The sequence below is a fragment of the Antechinus flavipes genome, chromosome 3 (assembly GCF_016432865.1).
Source record: "Antechinus flavipes isolate AdamAnt ecotype Samford, QLD, Australia chromosome 3, AdamAnt_v2, whole genome shotgun sequence".
Lineage (NCBI taxonomy): Eukaryota > Metazoa > Chordata > Mammalia > Dasyuromorphia > Dasyuridae > Antechinus > Antechinus flavipes.
Genome location: NC_067400.1, coordinates 158,874,864 through 158,892,275, shown reverse-complemented (window position 1 = coordinate 158,892,275; position 17,412 = coordinate 158,874,864). Strand labels below are relative to the sequence as shown.

General features: G+C 39.0%; 2 pseudogenes; both read right to left on the bottom strand.

The window, feature by feature from the left end:
• Window positions 1–2,863: 2,863 nt before the first annotated feature.
• Window positions 2,864–5,376, bottom strand: LOC127557083 (DNA ligase 1-like; annotated as a pseudogene).
• A 5,146-nt stretch (window positions 5,377–10,522) lies between these two features.
• Window positions 10,523–11,789, bottom strand: LOC127557082 (dual specificity mitogen-activated protein kinase kinase 4-like; annotated as a pseudogene).
• Between the last annotated feature and the right edge of the window lie 5,623 nt (window positions 11,790–17,412).

The window sequence follows — 17,412 nt, the reverse complement described above, 5'->3', positions numbered from 1 at the left end:
CCTACTTTACCACATTGAAAGCATTGACGAGTCTCTCTGGAAGTCCCTTGCTAAAAGGGACCCCGTCTCCCCATGTTTGGATTTTGGGAAGTCTGCATCATAGTCTAGCTATAAGAGGCATTTGTGCCCACTGTGGCACAGTGTTTTATGATCTCCTGTAAAGGAGCATCCTTGCATAGTCCTAGTATAATTCTTCTACAAACCTCATTAGCATTTTCTTTAGCAAGTTGCCTTATCATAATATCTGTTACTGCATTTTCACCATTAGTGCGTATGATAGCTGTCTGCAAATGAACCACAAAATCAGCAAAAGGTTCATTTGTCCCTTGTGTTATTTTTGTGAAAGCTTCCCCCTTGTCATTTTTATTGGGAAGCAAAATCCATGCTTTGATAGCAACAGCAGCAATTTGCCCATAAGCTGCTAAGGGGTAATTAATCTGACTAAAATTTCTGCATAAGAACCTACACCTGTTAGTTGGTCACAGGTGATTAGAGGATTATGTTCACTATGACTATTTTGTTGGGCCTATATCCTACAAAGCTCACTATATTCAGAAAGCCACAAGTTTTGTCCAAATTCTAAGCATGTCCTTGCTATAGATAGCCAGTCCCTAGGGGTTAAGACTTCATAAACCAAATTCTGTAGTAACATCTTAACATAAGCTGATGTAGTCCCATAAAGAGTGCAAGCCTTTTTCAGGTCTTTGGGGATTTCTATGTCAAAAGGAGTGTATCTTCTACTTCCTTGACCTGAAGAGTCAAACTCTTGAATCACTGGATACATTTCCATTTGCAAATCACTTAAATTCTGGCCTTCTTTCCTTGCTTTAACTACTGCCTTTTGCAATCTAGTCATAGGAGGGGGTGATTTTTTTGGGGGGAAGGTGCTAGTGGTGTCACAGCCCCTCCTACTACTCCTTCCCCTTCCATCTTGGAAGGAAAAGTTGAAGGGGGCATGTCAAGAATCAGTTCCCGTGTAGGCGGGGTTGAAACAGCTTTGTGAGAGCTAAAATCAACACAACCTTCATCCTCACTTAACTCCTCATGCCCTCTGGTGATATCACTGTTAATCCCTCCTTTGTCCTCCTTATTTTCCTCATACTATCTCATCTGGCCATTTTTAGAATTTTCCTTTTTTCTATAACTAGCAGAATTTGTAAAGGCCAATTGTATGTATAGAATATCTCCTTGGAAATTTAACGCGAACCTTTATCATTGTAATATTCCCATAATTGCTCTTCTACCAGCTTCCAATTATCTAGCCCTATCTCTTTTTCCTTTAAGAAGCAAGGGGACATGCATTTTAATGTACCCAAACAGTCTAGCCATCTGTTACCTAGTTACAATTAATCCTTGTCCCTTGCTCAGCTTAAGCATGCTTTCTATAGCACCCACTTGGGGTAGGGGTGGGTGTGGGGCTGGGGCTGGGGCTGGGGGAAAATCTTTTCCTAATATCTGCCCCATTGTAGCTAAAAAAGGATACTATTTTAGCTCTTAATAAAGTAAGTTTGTCTATTTAAATACTCACCCTATTTCCTGGTCACCAGAGACTTCTTCAGTGAAGTTAGGGTCCTCAGTTCCCATCTTGGGTGCCAAAAGTAATGACCACGCTAGCAACAGGACACCCCAGAATCAGCTGGAGTCAGGATAAGCAAAAGTCCATCTTTATTCTTGGTCTTAGGCTTAGGCTTATGAACAGAATGGAAGCAGATTCTCTGTGACCGGCTTCCCCCTCATCTACCCTTGAGAGTGTGTCCCTGGCTAGTCTTACTCCACCCCCTAGTCCCTCCTGCAATCCTCTATTCATCAATCATTGAGCCAGTACAAATAGTGGAAAGGACCATTTGCCAAGCTTATGCCCATAGAGTATCGTCCAATCAGTAGTTAGCCTCAAGCGCTTGGCAGTCCTGACCTCAGTGCATTGAATTCAATAGTTTCAGCCCTCTACAATTCTTCAGGGAGGAAAATGGATATTTAGTGAAACAAACAAGAAAAAAATTTTTCATTCATTCTTGATAAAAAAGATCAAAGATAAATAGAAAATTTGGACATTCTAACACAATATTTAAGAGAATAAAAAATGCAAATGTAAAAGAACAATTATAAAAGACTCAGCAAAGTCAAAGTATTTATATATATGAATTACATGTACTTCCTAAAATTATTATCATTATTAGGGAAGTTAGATGGAGTCTACAAAGATAAGGGGTATGATATTTTTTAATTATGTTGAGATGATCTACAAAGAGAAATAATGGATGTGAAAGAAGGATGTACTACAAGAAGAGAGAGATAGAATAGGACATTTTTTCTCATATAAAAGAGGTGTGCAATGAGGAGGGGTGGTGAACAATTCTTGAACTTTATTCTCATCTAAATTGGTTTAAAAAATGTGTCTGTGTTTTGTGTGTGCATGCATGTACATACTAAATTGAGTGAAGAAATCTAACTTATGCAAAAAGAAACTAAGAGTGAACAGATATAAGAGAAACAAATGGGACAATTATTAAAGGAAATACAGATTAAGGAAGGCAGTGTATGGAAGCAAAACAGAATTTTAAAGAGGGACAAGGTAAAAAGAGAAAGAAGAATGAAAATAAAATAGAAGAAAATAGTAATCATAAGTCAATGTGAAGAGAATGAGCTTGCTTATAAATTGGATAGCAAAACAGAATAGAAATCAGAAACCAATCATATTTTCTTCATCAGACACACTTGAAACAACAACAACAACAACAACAACACAGAATGTTAAAATAAGAGGTTGGATAAAAACAAAACAAAGCAAAACAACATATAGAGATAGCAATCATGATTTTTTTTTTGGTAGTCCCAAAATTTTGTTGAATAATCAGTCATATCCTTACTCTGATCCCCCAGGTAGGGCTGAGTGAGCTAATATAAATCTTCGGAATTTGGAATTAGGGAATTTGGAGTCCTGCTGGTTCTAAAACTGTTGCTATTTCTTATACAAATATGCCACCTGGGCACTAAAAATGGCCTCTTTTGCTTTTTGTCGAAGTTGGACAAATAAAGGGAAACTAGGGAGATACCCTTTTTACTTTCTCCACCAAGCCTTCTGCTGCTGAATAGATGGGAAGACAAAGAGATCAGCATGTTTAACCTCCCGTACAGTGGTTGTCTCTAGGCAGTGGTCAGGAGGTACTTACAATTCCTTCAGACTGGACCTAGGAATGAGAATCAAGAAGACCTGGAGGCTCTGAGATCTCTAATTCTTCATCACTGAAGCCTGTGTCTAGCTTGCAGATGGTCTGGGACTCTTCATTGTACTTTTCCAAGGCAGCCAGGAGAAAGCCCCCATAGCGTCTGGTCCCTTTTCTGTAGCCAAAATGGGCCTCAATCACCCCCAGATGCAGCTTCCTCAGCTTTAGCAAATAGTGGGATCTCTTGTCAATCTCATAAATGACATTAGTGTCAAAGGTCTTCACCATGAATTCCTCACAGCAATCTTTCCCTGAATGTTCCAGATGGAAACCTGATCAGTATCTTCTGTTTGTAGAGATGTGGCAAAAACAAACTCGTTCTCTGTCTCAATAGAGTTCTCTCAGAGCAGTCTGCCTCCAGGATGGCAGCTACCTGTCCAAGGACTGACCATTGAATTAAATAAGGTCGAGGCATCCAGGCATAATTTGGATTTCTGACTCCTTTAATTCTTTGAGTTTTAGCGTGCTGAGCACCCAGAAGGGTTGAATCTGCTTCTTTGCTGGGTCCCACGCTGCAGCCTTTGAATCTAAGATGCAGGAGACGACTGAGTGATACTTATTCACCTTTGGGATGTGGCTGATGAAGTCCAGGTATCTGCCCTTGATGTTCTCTTGCTTTCTGCTAATTATCTTTAGGTCCTAGTTGGCCAGGATGTGGTTCTGTGCCCTTTGTCCGTCATACTTATATTCACATGTGAAAGGAGGCTCCTCAAAGCGCTTTAGCAGCTCCCAAAAAACCTCTGGTGGGATGGGCCAGCATGGATTTCAGCAGTACCCCTGGTGTGAGCTGGCATGCTGGGGGAGCATGTTTGAACAGGGCAGAAGTAATCAGGTCCAAGTCCAGCACCTCAAAGAAGGTCTACTTCAGGATCAGTCCTTTCTCCTTCAGCCACCATTTTCTGGCTTCTGATGATTTGCCTTTCCCAGCATTCATCAGGACCCAGGGGTAACTCCTAGCCTAGGGGTGTGATGTTCACCACCTCCTCGAATGCTGGTAGGACCGACTGCTCCCCGAAGCCCTGACAGCATCCACTCAGGGCCCTGACGGTGAAACGGGCTTTCGATTGACGACCAGGGACAAAGCCTCTGATGAAATCTATCTTCTTTGATGTGGTGGCGCTGTCCATGAGACATGCTACATCCTGGATTTTGCCCAGGATCCCGGAGGCTCTGGGGAAAGGGAAGGGGGAATAGAGGCAGCATGGTGTGCTGAGTGCAGCGGCTAGCTTCCACCAGCAGCCTCACGTCCCTCCTTTCTGCCATCCCAGAATGGATGGTTTAGAGCTGCAGCTCCGTGGCTCGGGCCACGGTCTCGAGGAAGAAGACGGTGTCCCCCAGTGCCCAGCTCCAGGCCCGGGGGGTAGGGGATAGGCGGAGAACAACTGGTTTGGACTCAGAGGACAGGGAAAAGCCAGATAGGAACAGGGAGGTCACAGAACGCAGGAGGTTGCTTTAGAATTTCTATCATCTGGAGCCCAGCAGACTTCCTCAATTTTCTTAAAAGTTGGAGTAACAATGAGATAGGGGACCTTATGCCCTGGTCTTTAGAAAGCATTTTGGTGGTAGCAACTCCTAGGTTGCTAAGTCTGGGGACGCACTAGATGTCTCCTTTACAGCCTTCCCTGCCTCAGCCCTCTATAGGGCCTTTTTTGCTGCTGCTGCTGCCTGTTTTCACAGGGCAAGCCCCCCAAATTGCTGAAAGTCTTGGGTACCTAGGTGGGTGCCTGGTTGAGCGCCAATCCTTTACTTGCCTCTTCAGTAGCACCTTCTAGCCCTAGGGTTTTCCTCCAGGCCTCTCCCGTAGACTATTCCCCACTCCCCAACCTCTGAGATCACTGGTTTGCTCTAGAATCCTTCCTCCTGTACTCTTACTTCCCTCTCTCTTATGTCTCCTGGGGTCACTGTCCTCATGGTCCTCATGCAGTTCCTGTAATTTCTTTTCTGCATCTGTTTCCGAGCTGACTCTTTGGAATCCCTGCTGAGAAGATGTTACTGAGTGATGAGTCTGAGGGAGAATGGCTGGAGCTGACTAGTGATGTGGTCTACGAGGATCAAGTAAGTTCATGTTCTGGAGTGGGGAAGGGAAGGAATTCCCCGGAGAGCAAACTGACAGGGCCACTTCCTCAGCATCCCTGCCCAGGGCTCGGGACATTCTTCTCACCGGCCTCTTCACTAGTGGCTCACTCTCGGCTTCTACTATATTCCCCTTTTTTTGGGCAGACTTGGAGGCAGGCTCTCTCTCTCTCTACCTGATTTGGGGACTGCTCCTGCTTCTTTACTTTGTCCCCACTCATAGGCTGGAAAAACTACTTGATGGATCACTGTAATTGCGGCTCTCTGCAGCCTCCTTCCTTCCCATCATAGTGCAAAGGTGCTAGCTCCCCCACCCCTGCTTAGCCCCTCAACTCTGGAAGGAAGCATGATTTCCAAAAAAAAATTGTTTTTTTTTGTGTGTGTGTGTGTGTGTGTGTGTGTAATACTCAAAAAACAAGAATATCAATTGTTACAATGTGGAGACAGGTATATTGTAATGATCCAAGTGAAAACTAATGAGTTTCTAAAACAAGGTTCTGGTCATAGCAGTGGAGTAAAGGGGATAGATAAAAAATATGTTGCATAGGTAAAAAAATATTAATAACAAAAAAAAAAAGGATTACCACAAACAATGGGAACTAATAAGATATGCTTAATGGGGTAGAATTATAAATTAAGCCAGCTTCTGAGACTGTTGCATTGGGAACCTAGAGGAATAATATAGGTACTTCACAGAAATAAGGAAATTTGGAAGAGGACTAAGATGAGGAGAAGATAAAAAAGAGAGATCTTTGGTGTATGTCCACAAGTAGAGGGCAACACAGAGATGATGAAGGGAGACTAAGAAGAAGTGACCAGACTGGGGTGTGGTGGCTGAAATCAAGAGATATAAAGCAGGATAACTCTAAAATTAGAGAATCATCATTATCATTTACATATTGCAATTAAAAAATTAATTATAGTATATTATGTATCCCTTTTGGTTTATATATGTTAGCATATTTGATTTCATAACATCCTTGAAAGGTATTTATTATTTTCATTCCCAATATATAGATGATAAAATTGAAGCTGGGAAGGTTAAGTGACTTGCACAGGGTTTTATAACTAATAAATTGATGAGATAGGATCCAATCAGAGTATTTATGGACAACAAATGTAATGTTCTATCCACAATGGCATCTACACTAAAAGTAGCAAACATGTTGGGGCAATGATTCTAGGAAACTTTCTGTAGGCTTTGAAATTGAGTAGAGATTTGAGATAATAGCTTAAAGGAAAGAGAAGAAATGATTAAATGACCCTTTTTTGTTTTTAGAAATCAGGAAGAAGTATAATAGAATTTTATTTACAATTAAAAAGAGAATGAGAGGGCAGCTAGGTGGCACAGTGGATAGAGCACCAGCCCTGAAGTCAGAAGGACCTGAGTTCAAATCTGGTCTCAGACACTTAATACTTCCTATCTGTGTGATCCTGGGTAAGTCACTTAACCCTAGTTGCCTCAGGGGGGGAAAAGAATGACATCATGACAGAAGAAATTTTCAAGAATATGTGGGGAGGATGGAACTAATGGCACAATAGCACAAATAAAGGACTCATTCCTATCTAGAAGAGACATCTTTTCATGAGAAACTGGGTTAAATTTGTGTAAATGATGGATGTTGTTAAGGCACACAGAGATATAGCAAAGAGAAAATAAGATCTTTGTAGTTTGACACTATTTTCTTAGAACATTATGATTCAAAGTCCAGATGTTAATATGTGATTTACTGTCTGCTGTTCTATCTCCTACTATGAAATATACAAAAGAAATTGTGCATTAAAGCTAGTGGTAGAGATCCGAACAAAGATGGGAGAGTAAAGCCAGGACTCACCTGAGCTTTCTTCTAAATCCCTCCAAATACTTTAAATAAAGAATTTAAAGAAATTTAACAGCATCAGAACACACAAAAAAATGGAATGAAACAATTTATTAGCCTATGACAATTTGGAAGATCTGCAGGAAAGATTTGTCACACCTGGATAAGAGAAGAGATCTGTGGGAAATGATTGTAGATCACAACATAGCATTTCCACTCTTTCTGTTATTGTTTGCTTGCATTTTTGTTTTCCTTCTCAGGGTATTTTTACCTTCTCTCTAGATCTGATCTTTCTCATGCAGCAAGATAACTATAAATATGTATACATACTTTAACATATTTAACATGTATTGGACTACCTGCCATCCTGGGGAAGGAGTGGGGGGAAGGAGGGGCAAAGTTGGAACAGAAGGTTGGCAAGGGTCAATGATGAAAAATTACCCATGCATAAGTTTTGTAAATAAAAAACTATAATAATAATAATAAATTGGTGGGTTCTGGAGCTCTCAAGTCATAGACAGTAAGGGAGTGGAACAATTTGTCAGAACAGGAGTCTCATTGCTTGCACTGAAGCAGGACTCTGTTCCTTTGCTCATTCTTGGATCTAAGTCACAGTCCTGGATTACAGTCCAAGAATGAGGAGGAGCACTACCATACCAAAATATGCAGTAACAGTGCAGCTGGGACCTTTCTTATAGTACCAGGGCAGAAAAGAGTGGTTGTGAAAGCATTCATATGGCTGTAATCAAATCTCTCTTTAGCTCATACTACCTTGGGAGAACTGAAAATTTACAAGTCTCTAGAAACATCTCTGATTCTCTAATTGATAAAGGATCAAAGATATGAACAGATGATTCTCAAAGAAATTAAAACTATTTATAACCATATGAAAACATGCTCCATATCATTATTAATCAGAGAAATGCAAATTAAGACAACTTGGAGATAATACTACATACCGGTCAGATTGACTAGAATAACAGGGAAAGATAGTGCGGAATATTGGAGGGGATGTGGGAAAACAGGGACACTGATACATTGTTGGTGGAATTGTGAACACATCCAGCCATTCTGGAGGGCAATTTGGAACTATGCTCAAAAAGTTATCAAACTGTGCATACCCTTTGATCCAGCAGTGTTTCTACTGGACTTATACCCCAAAGAGATACTAAAGAAGGGAAAGGGACCTGTATGTGCCAAAATGTTTGGGGCAGCCCTGTTTGTAGTGACTAGAACCTGGAAAATGAATGGATGTCCATCAATTGGAGAATGGTTGAGTAAATTGTGGTATATGAATGTTATGGAACATTATTGTTCTGTAAGAAATGATCAGCAGGATGAATACAGAGATTGTATTGGACTGGCGAGACTTACATGAACTGATGCTAAGTGAAATGAGCAGAAGAACCAGGAGATCATTATATATCTCAACAATGATACTATTTGAGGATGTATTCTGATGGAAGTGGATCTCTTCAATGAAGAGAGCTAATTCAGTTTCAATTGATCAAGGATGGACAGAAGCAGCTACAACCAAAAAAAGAACACTGGAAAATAAATATAAACTGCTTGCATTTTTGTTTTTCTTCCTGGGTTATTTATACCTTCTGAATCCAATTCTCCTTGTGCAACAAGAGAACTGTTCGGTTCTGCACACATATATTGTATCTAGGATATACCGTAACCTATTTAACATGTAAAGGACTGCTTGCCATCTGGGGGAAGGGGTGGAGGGAGGGAGGGGAAAAATCGGAACAAAAGTGAATGCAAAGGATAATGCTGTAAAAAATTACCCTGGCATGGGTTCTGTCAATAAAATGTTATTTAAAAAAAAATAGAAGTATCTCTGAAAACATCTGCACAAATCCAGGAAGCTTGGGATGCTGTACTTTCTACCCTAGAAAGAGACTCTTATATTAACACAGTTAAAAGTCAAGTAACAAGCTGAGAAAATGAAAAAAACAACACAAAGAGATACTGACCATAGAATGTTACTGTGGTGACAAGATTAAAATCCATACTCAGAAGATAACAAAGTCAAATCTCCTACATTCAAAACTTCCAATAAAAATATAAATTGGTTTTAGGCTATGGCAGACTTCAAAAGGGCTTTTGAAAATCAAGTAAAAGAGGTAGGGAAAAAATTGGGAAAATAAGAGTGATGCAAGAAAATGAAAATTATTAAAGAACTTCAATAGTTCTCATAAAAGAGACACAAAAATACTGAGGAAAATACCTCCTTAAAAGATAGATTAGGCCAAATGATAAAGGAAATACAAAAAAAAATGAAGAAAAGAATGATTTAAGACAGAATTGGCCAACTGGCAAAAAAATACACAATTCCTTAAAAAAATAGAATTGGAAAAGTAGAAAAGGAGATAGAAAAATTCACTAAAAAATGATTCCTTAAAAATTGAGCAAATGGAAGCAAATGACTTTATGAGAAATCAAGAAACAATGAAATAAAATGAAAAGAATGAAAAATTTAAAAAGCAATATGAAATATTCCCTTAGAAAAACAACTGACCTGGAAAAATAATTTCAGGAGAAATCATTTAAACATTATTGAACTACCCTGAAAGCCATGTTTAAAAAAAGTGGAGCCTAGACATCTTCCAAAAAGCTATCAAGGAAACTGACTCAGTATTCTAGAACCAGAGGGTAAAATAGAAATCGAAAGAATCCACTGATAATCTCCTGAAAGAGATACCAAAATAAAAACTGTATTCTATGCTGGTATCACAGATCCCTTCTACTGACCTTCTAAGTTGTTTTCAGCTGAAAAAATTTTCTTTTTTTTTTCTTTTTGGTAAAAACAGTCACTTTAATTTAATATATTTCATTTGAACAATAAATTCATTTGAGCACATTGACCCAGAACATATATGATGATTGTAAGGCAACAAAACATCAAATCAATAAATCTATTGTATTCAATGAAGAAAATAAATTCCTCTTTTGTTTTTCAACTTCAGAAGGCTCTCTGTGTGTCTCACTGGCCTTGGCAGTTCTCATTCAGTCCTCCATTTCTACATTTGAACATGGCACACTTATGTTGTCTCTTTCTTAAAACATTTGGGAATTGGAAAACATCATTCTAGTAGCTGCATCTCTAAGTTTTGTGTTTAGAAATGAATTTAAAATGTAATCCAATCAATGTCAATAGATCAATTATACTAACTTCCATATATCCATATCATCACAAAAGAACAAGATGAGATCTCTATGACCAGCACTAATACTGTGTGATCAAATCAAATACAGTAATGCACTTTCGATATGACAAGAGTATACAGAAATGATGGAAATGAACATCAATCTTTTTGCACATGGTGTCTGGGCAAGAAATAAAAACACTCTGATAGATGGAAATTCTTTACATCTTGTTTTCTCTCAGTCCTTTTTCTAGAGTTTGGCATAGAAGCAACGACAATCAATATACTTGGGAGAGATGGAAGTTGCTGATATTTGATCCAGGATTTTACAAATACAGCATGCAACCTCCATTGTGTGCTCTTCATACATCAAAATAAAGAGATTTCTGAGAAGTTCTTTATATTTTGGTCTTCTGGCTTCATCCTTAGTAAGGCACAAGTTGACAATGTTAATGAAGCTTGGGGAAAATTCCCTTTCCTGGGAATTACTTAGCTGTGGGGAGGTCTTTTTTTACTACTTATGTCAGCAGATCAAATACACTTTTCCACTTTGGGTAAGGGGATCAAGCAGTAGCCAGCTCCTACAGTGTGATTCCCAGACTCCACATATCAGAACGGACCTCACATCCTTGTCTTGATGCACTGGGGTCTATCCTTTCAGGTGCCATATATGACCTGCCCCCAGCATCTCTTATTTTGGCAATGGAGTTGACAAGTTGTCCACTAATGCCAAAATCACAAAGTTTAATATTTCTATTTCTATCCAGAAGAGTATCAGAAAATTATTTGATATCTCTGTGAATAATTTTCAAGTTTTCTTTTAAGTGGTTCACTGCTTTCACAGTTGCTACAGTGATTTTTGCCTAAAATTTCTTCTGGAATAACATCATCTATTACATTATATATATATATGTGTGTGTGTGTGTGTGTGTGTGTGTGTGTGTGTGTGTGTTTGCAAAACTTGTCAAATGAGGTAGACATGGGTTCCATACAAATCCAACAGTCACCGTCTCTTAAGAGTGCTGCATAAAATTGAACAATATGTGGGCAATCACTACTTCATATCACCACATCCAAGTCTATAAGAAGCTGTTTTTGTTCTTTTTCATCCATTGTAGTCCAAATCTTTTTAACTACCATTATTTGCCCACTTGGTTTTTGGACCATTTTGAATATAGAACCATAAGCTCCTCCTCCGATTTCTCCAACATATTTCAAATCCTCTGCAGTGAAGTTCTTGTGCTGTTTAGGGGAGATTTCTTGATGATTCAGTGCTCTGTATTTTCAGTCTCTCTGTGGGTTTTGAACTTCTGAAGGATTCAGGGTAAATTATGCTATAGATTTGAAAGGTGGATTTGCAAAATTAGCTTCAGTGCTTTACATTTATCCTGCATGCTGCTGACGGTCATGTGGCCTGACTTGGTTTGCCCCATGGTGCTGGGAGAGCCACTCCAGGTTCGGGTTCTGTGCTGCCATTGTTGTCCAGGAAGAATGGAGCAGCTCTGAGATGGCTGCATTGCAGCCAGCTCAGCCCTGAAAAATATTTCCATTCCATATTTTTTAATGTTCTGATACTCTAAAATTTATTTAGAGTCATTATTTAAAAGAATTTGGAGTAGTTTGGGGGAGAGTTCTTTGAGTTCCTGCCTTGACTCCCCAATCTTGGCTTGAATATTTAATTTTTTTTTATTTATTTTTTATTAAAACTTTTATTTTTATTTATAAAGCATATGCATGGGTAATTTTTCCAATATTGACCCTTGCAAAACTTTTTGTTCCAAATTATTCCCCTCCTTCCCCCACCTCCTCCCCTAGCTGGCAGGTAGTCCAACACGTTTATATGTTAAAATACTAGTTAAATCCAACATATGTACACATATTTATATAGTTATCATGCTGCACAAGAAAAATCACATCAAGACAGAAGAAAAAAAAACTGAGAAAGAAAACAAAATATGAGCAAACAACAATAGAGAGAGAGAGAATGCTATGTTGTGGTCCATATTCAGCTCCCATGGTCCTCTCTCTGGGTGTAGATGCCTCATTTTGTCACTGAACAAGTAGAACTGGTTTGAAAGATCTCATTGTTGAAGAGAGCCAAATCCACCAGAATGGATCATCATATAGTCTTGTTGTTTTTATGTATAATGACCTCCTGGTTTTGCTTACTTCATTCAGCATCAGTTTATGTAAGTCTCTCCAGGCTTCTCTGAAATCATCCTGCTGGACATTTTTTACAGAACAATAATATTTCATAACATTCATATACCAGAATTTATTTATCCATTCTCCAACTGATGGGCATCCACTCAATTTCAATTCCTTACCACTTCAAAAAGGGCTGCCACAAACATTTTTGCACATGTGGGACCATTTCTCTCCTTTAGAATTTCTTTGGGATATAATCCCAGTAGAAACACTCCAGGATCAAAGGGCATGCACAGTTTGATAATTTTTTGAGCATATTTCCAAATTGTTTTCCAGAATGGTTGGATCAATTCACAGTTCCACCAACAATGGAATATTAATTCTTAAGAACTGTATCTTTAATAGGGCAGTTAGATGGGATATATACACAGATGTGATTATGTAAATAAATAAGAGGTGAATAAAAAGATTGTAGTGGGAGAAGAGCAAAGTAGGGGGCAGAGTATGATCAATTATATTACATCAGGAGGTACAAAAGAGCTGTTATAGTAAAGGAAAAAAGGAGAGGCAGAGAGAATTGTATCTCATCAGATATGGCTCAAAGGAGGAATAACAAACACAAATGATTATAGAAAATGTTCTTATCCTATAGGGAAATAGGAGGGAAACGTAGAAAAAAAAATGGGAGGAGATCTGGTGGGAAAACAGTTTGAGAGGGATAGGGGTCATAAGCAAAACACTGTACACAGTAACATTAACATTATGTGATGATCAACTATGATAAAATACTCTTCTCAGCAATACATTGTTCCAGTATAATTCCAATAGATTTGTGATGCAAAACGTCATCCATATCCACAGAAAGAACTCTGGAGACAATACAGATCAAAGCACAATATTTTCACTTTTTTGTTTTTTCTTTCTGTGTTTTTTTTTCCCTTTTTGTTCTGATTCTTCTTTCACGACATAACTAATATGGAAATATGTTTAAAATAGTTGTGCATGCATAATCTGTTTCATATTATCTAGTATTTTGGAAGGAGAAAGGGAAAGAAAGGAGGGAGAATATTTGGAACTCAAAAGTATTACAAAAATGAATGTTGAAAACTATCTTTACATATAATTAGAAAAAATAAACATTTATTTAAGAAAAACACTACAGCATATATAAAAAGAATTTGCACAGTGCCTGGCATATGTAGGTGCTTAGTAAATGTTTGTTGATTAAAATAAAATAAAATCTTTCATAAAATATAGTCAGAATGATCCAGCCAACATAGTAGTATCATTGATTTAATTCAGTTTTCAGTCATGTGATCTAGGTTTGAGTCTAGTTTCTAGCACCTACCTCTAATGTGACTTTGGGTACACACTTCATTTTACTGAGCCTCAGCTTCCTTATTCCTCACATGATTATTGGACAAAAAATTGTGAACTTTAAAACCTTTTACACATATAATTATTATATTCATCATAATCTGTAATGACCGCATATTTAAAATCAGCTGGAGTCAGGAATTCAGGTTAAGGGAAAAATCTTCAATATTTATTGAAGTGAAGAGGTGAATAAAGATTGCGATAGCAATATGGGCAAGAAAGATTGCTATAGCAATATGGGCAGCTGCGACAGGAAGCCAGCTAACAGAGAGAGATCTGAACTGAGCAAACCATCACAATAGCAATCCCAAAAGTCTCCCCTTCCCCTTCCTTTTCCACTCCCCTGCCTCCACCTACCAAAATCGTCATTTCCTATACAACACATCAGGACTTGCACAAAGAGTGGGCAGGGGCCATTCTTTCTCCAAGCTTATATATTAATAGAGTATGGTCCAATTACTATTTAGCCTCATGTGCTTGGGACCTCAGTGCATCAACTCAAGCCTCAGCCCATTACATCTCCCGCTTTCTTTTGTTTTAGAACACAGGTGATCATGCCATCCCTGACTCCTCAGGAAAGTCAGAGCCCCCAAGGGGAGGTGATCACACCCTCCCTGACTTCTCAGGAAAGAAAGTGAAAGCACCGAAAAGGAGGTGATCACGACCCCCCTGACTTCTCAGGAAGGGAGGTGAAAGCACTAAAAAGGAGATAATCACGCCCTTTCTGACATCTCAGGAAGGGAGATGAAAAGCACCAAAGGGAAGTGGGGGTTGCTAGCAGGTTTCTGGGCTCAAGGGTCTTATTATGCACAAACCTATCAGCATGGGAAGTATTACACAAGCACATAGCAACAATGCAGAAGCTATTAGTGATGACTCTCCCCACAGTCAGTGCAGGCTTAATGTGGTGTAACAAATATGAATTATACACCCAAGTAACGGTATAACAAACAATATAAATCAACATTGTGTTGTAAAAGATTGCCAGAAATCCTAGAAGGAGAGTATGTAAACAGCAGTCACACATACACCTTCTTCAGCAGCCAAGAGATAGTCCAAAACCAATCTATTGTCCATTGCTTCACATATCAGGGAATCCAATGATTCCCCCCAAGTTTTTAAAGTTCAGCAAAAGTCTTTTTATGTCTTAGGGAATCCAATGATTCCAGCAGATTTTGAAGTCCTGTAACAGTCTTATCATTTCTCAGAAAATCCAATGATTCCTGAGGGCTTTCAAGTCTTATGTCTCAAAGAATCCAATGATTCCTGAGGGATTTAAAGTCCTACAACAATCTAATGTCTCAAAGAATCCAATGATTTCTGAGGGTTTTGAAGTCCAATGATTTTCTATGTCCATGAGTCAAATGCCATAACTGCCACATTCTTTCAATGGTGAGCACAATCAGCAACAGAACCACCCGATGTTTCTTGGGTCTTCTCCTTTGTTTCAAGGGTCTGCTCCGTCTCTCTGTGATGGACAAGGTGATTACGGCTCGTTGGCACCCATCTGATTCCTTCTCCACCTGTAGAGATACAAGCAAACCCTCTCCCCCAAGCAGTTAGCCTATCTGGTCCCTTCCATTCACCACTTTCTGGGTCTCTCCACATCACCTGTCGATTATCTAAAGATAGTGGAGCTGCTCGCACTGGACACTGCCCTTCTGATGGGTTATAAAACCTGTCTGCCAGAGCCAGTGCATCTTTGTCAAAAAATCAAGAAGTTAATAGTATAAAGTACTAGCTTTAGTAGTTCTCTAGGGTTACCTGTGGCTCCCCCTTTCTTTTGTTTTTGGAGCAGCATTTTAATGTCTCTGTTTCTCCTCTCTACTATTGCCTGTCCTTGAGGATTAAAGGGTATGCCAGTGGTGTGTAAAATCTTATGTGCACAAAAGTATGCAAAATGTTTGGAGGTGTATGCAGGACCATTGTCTGTTTTTATTGCTTGTGGCACACCCATAATGGCAAATGCTTGCATGAGGAATTCAGTGACCACTCGAGCTGTCTCTTTTGCTGCTGGTATGGCAAAAGTGAATCCTGAAAAGGTGTCTACCACAACAAAAGACGACTAAAAGATTTATAATGGGTCACGTCCATTTGCCAGATTTCATTGGGTCTCAAACCACGAGGGTTCTTCCCTGGACGCAGTGTAGGAGTGTGGAAAGGAAGGCAAGCTGTACAGCTTTTTACTATGCCTCTAGCTTCCTGTTTTGTTATCTCAAATTGTAAATGCAAAGCTCGAGCAGCCTGATGGTATTTAGAATGGCATTCCTGAGCCTCCTGAAATAAAGGTGTACTGGCTAACATAGTTAAAAGGCTATCTGCCTTTGAATTCCCATCAAAAATAGGACCTGGGAGTCCACTATGTGAGTGGACATGCAAGATATAAATCTTACCTGGATGTTTTCTCACTTGCTCCTGAAGTTCCTTAAAGAGCTGATATATATTAGAAGCTGCAAATTTTATTTGGGCTGTGGCAATTCTTTGTACCACACCTACTGAATAGGTTGAATCAGATATTATATTTATATCTCCTGGCTAAGAAGTGAGAACTAACATGATTGCATATAATTCGTTCTGCTGAGTGGACTGAAAAGGAGTTCTGACTACTCTCTTTATGGTTAAGTCATGAGAGTATACAGCACAAATATTGTGTTTGGATGCATCTGTAAAGATGGTCCTTTAAGAGGAACTTTAGAAACTTTTTCTTCAAGAATCCATTGCCAATTATGTAAAAGTCTGGTTATCTTTAATGGAGACCCATTTGTAAAATTTGGAGCCATGGCTAATAAAATTTGCCACTCTGGGATGGTCTCACAACACACATTAATTTGTGTATTGGTGTAAAAGGTGTATATCTTATCAGGTCTTGCCCCAGATAATTGTACTGCTCGCTTAATGATCTTTAACAAAATTGTAGCCACAAGCACTGGGTAAGGAGTAAAGCTTTGTTCTGGTTGTGCCAGGAGGTTCACCCACTCTATCACACTGTCTCCTTGATGAAGGACTGCTGTGGGTGCCTCTTGTGTGGCAAAAACTGATATTTCCAAGGGCTTTTGAGTGACTCTTTCAACCACATTGGATAAAGCCAGTTCAACTTCTCTCAAAGCCTCTTGAGCTTCTTTTGTAAGCTGGCGTGGTGAATTTAAAGCACTGTCTCCCCTTAAAATATCATATAATGGTTGTAACTGATAGGTAGTCAAGCCTAACACTGGTCGCATCCATTGGATATCCCCTATCAATTTCTGAAAATCATTTAAGGTGTTGAACTTCTCTGTTCTTAAGGACAGTTTTTGTACTGTAAGCACCTTAGGGTATACTTCATATCCTAAATATTGAAAAGGAGCATGTCATTGAATTTTCTCTTCAGCTATGTATAATTTGTAGTATCTTAGTTTTTCTATGGTCTTTTGTAGACATGCTTCTAGCATTTGTTCCTCAGGTGCACATCCCAATATATCATCCATATAATGTAATAGCATAACTTTTGGAAATGCTTTTCTTAATGGAGCAAGAGCAGCAGCAACATACATTTGACACATAGTGGGGCTGTTTTTCATTCCCTGTGGCAAAACTGTCCATTCATATCTTTTATAAGGCTCAGCTGAGTTAATGCTG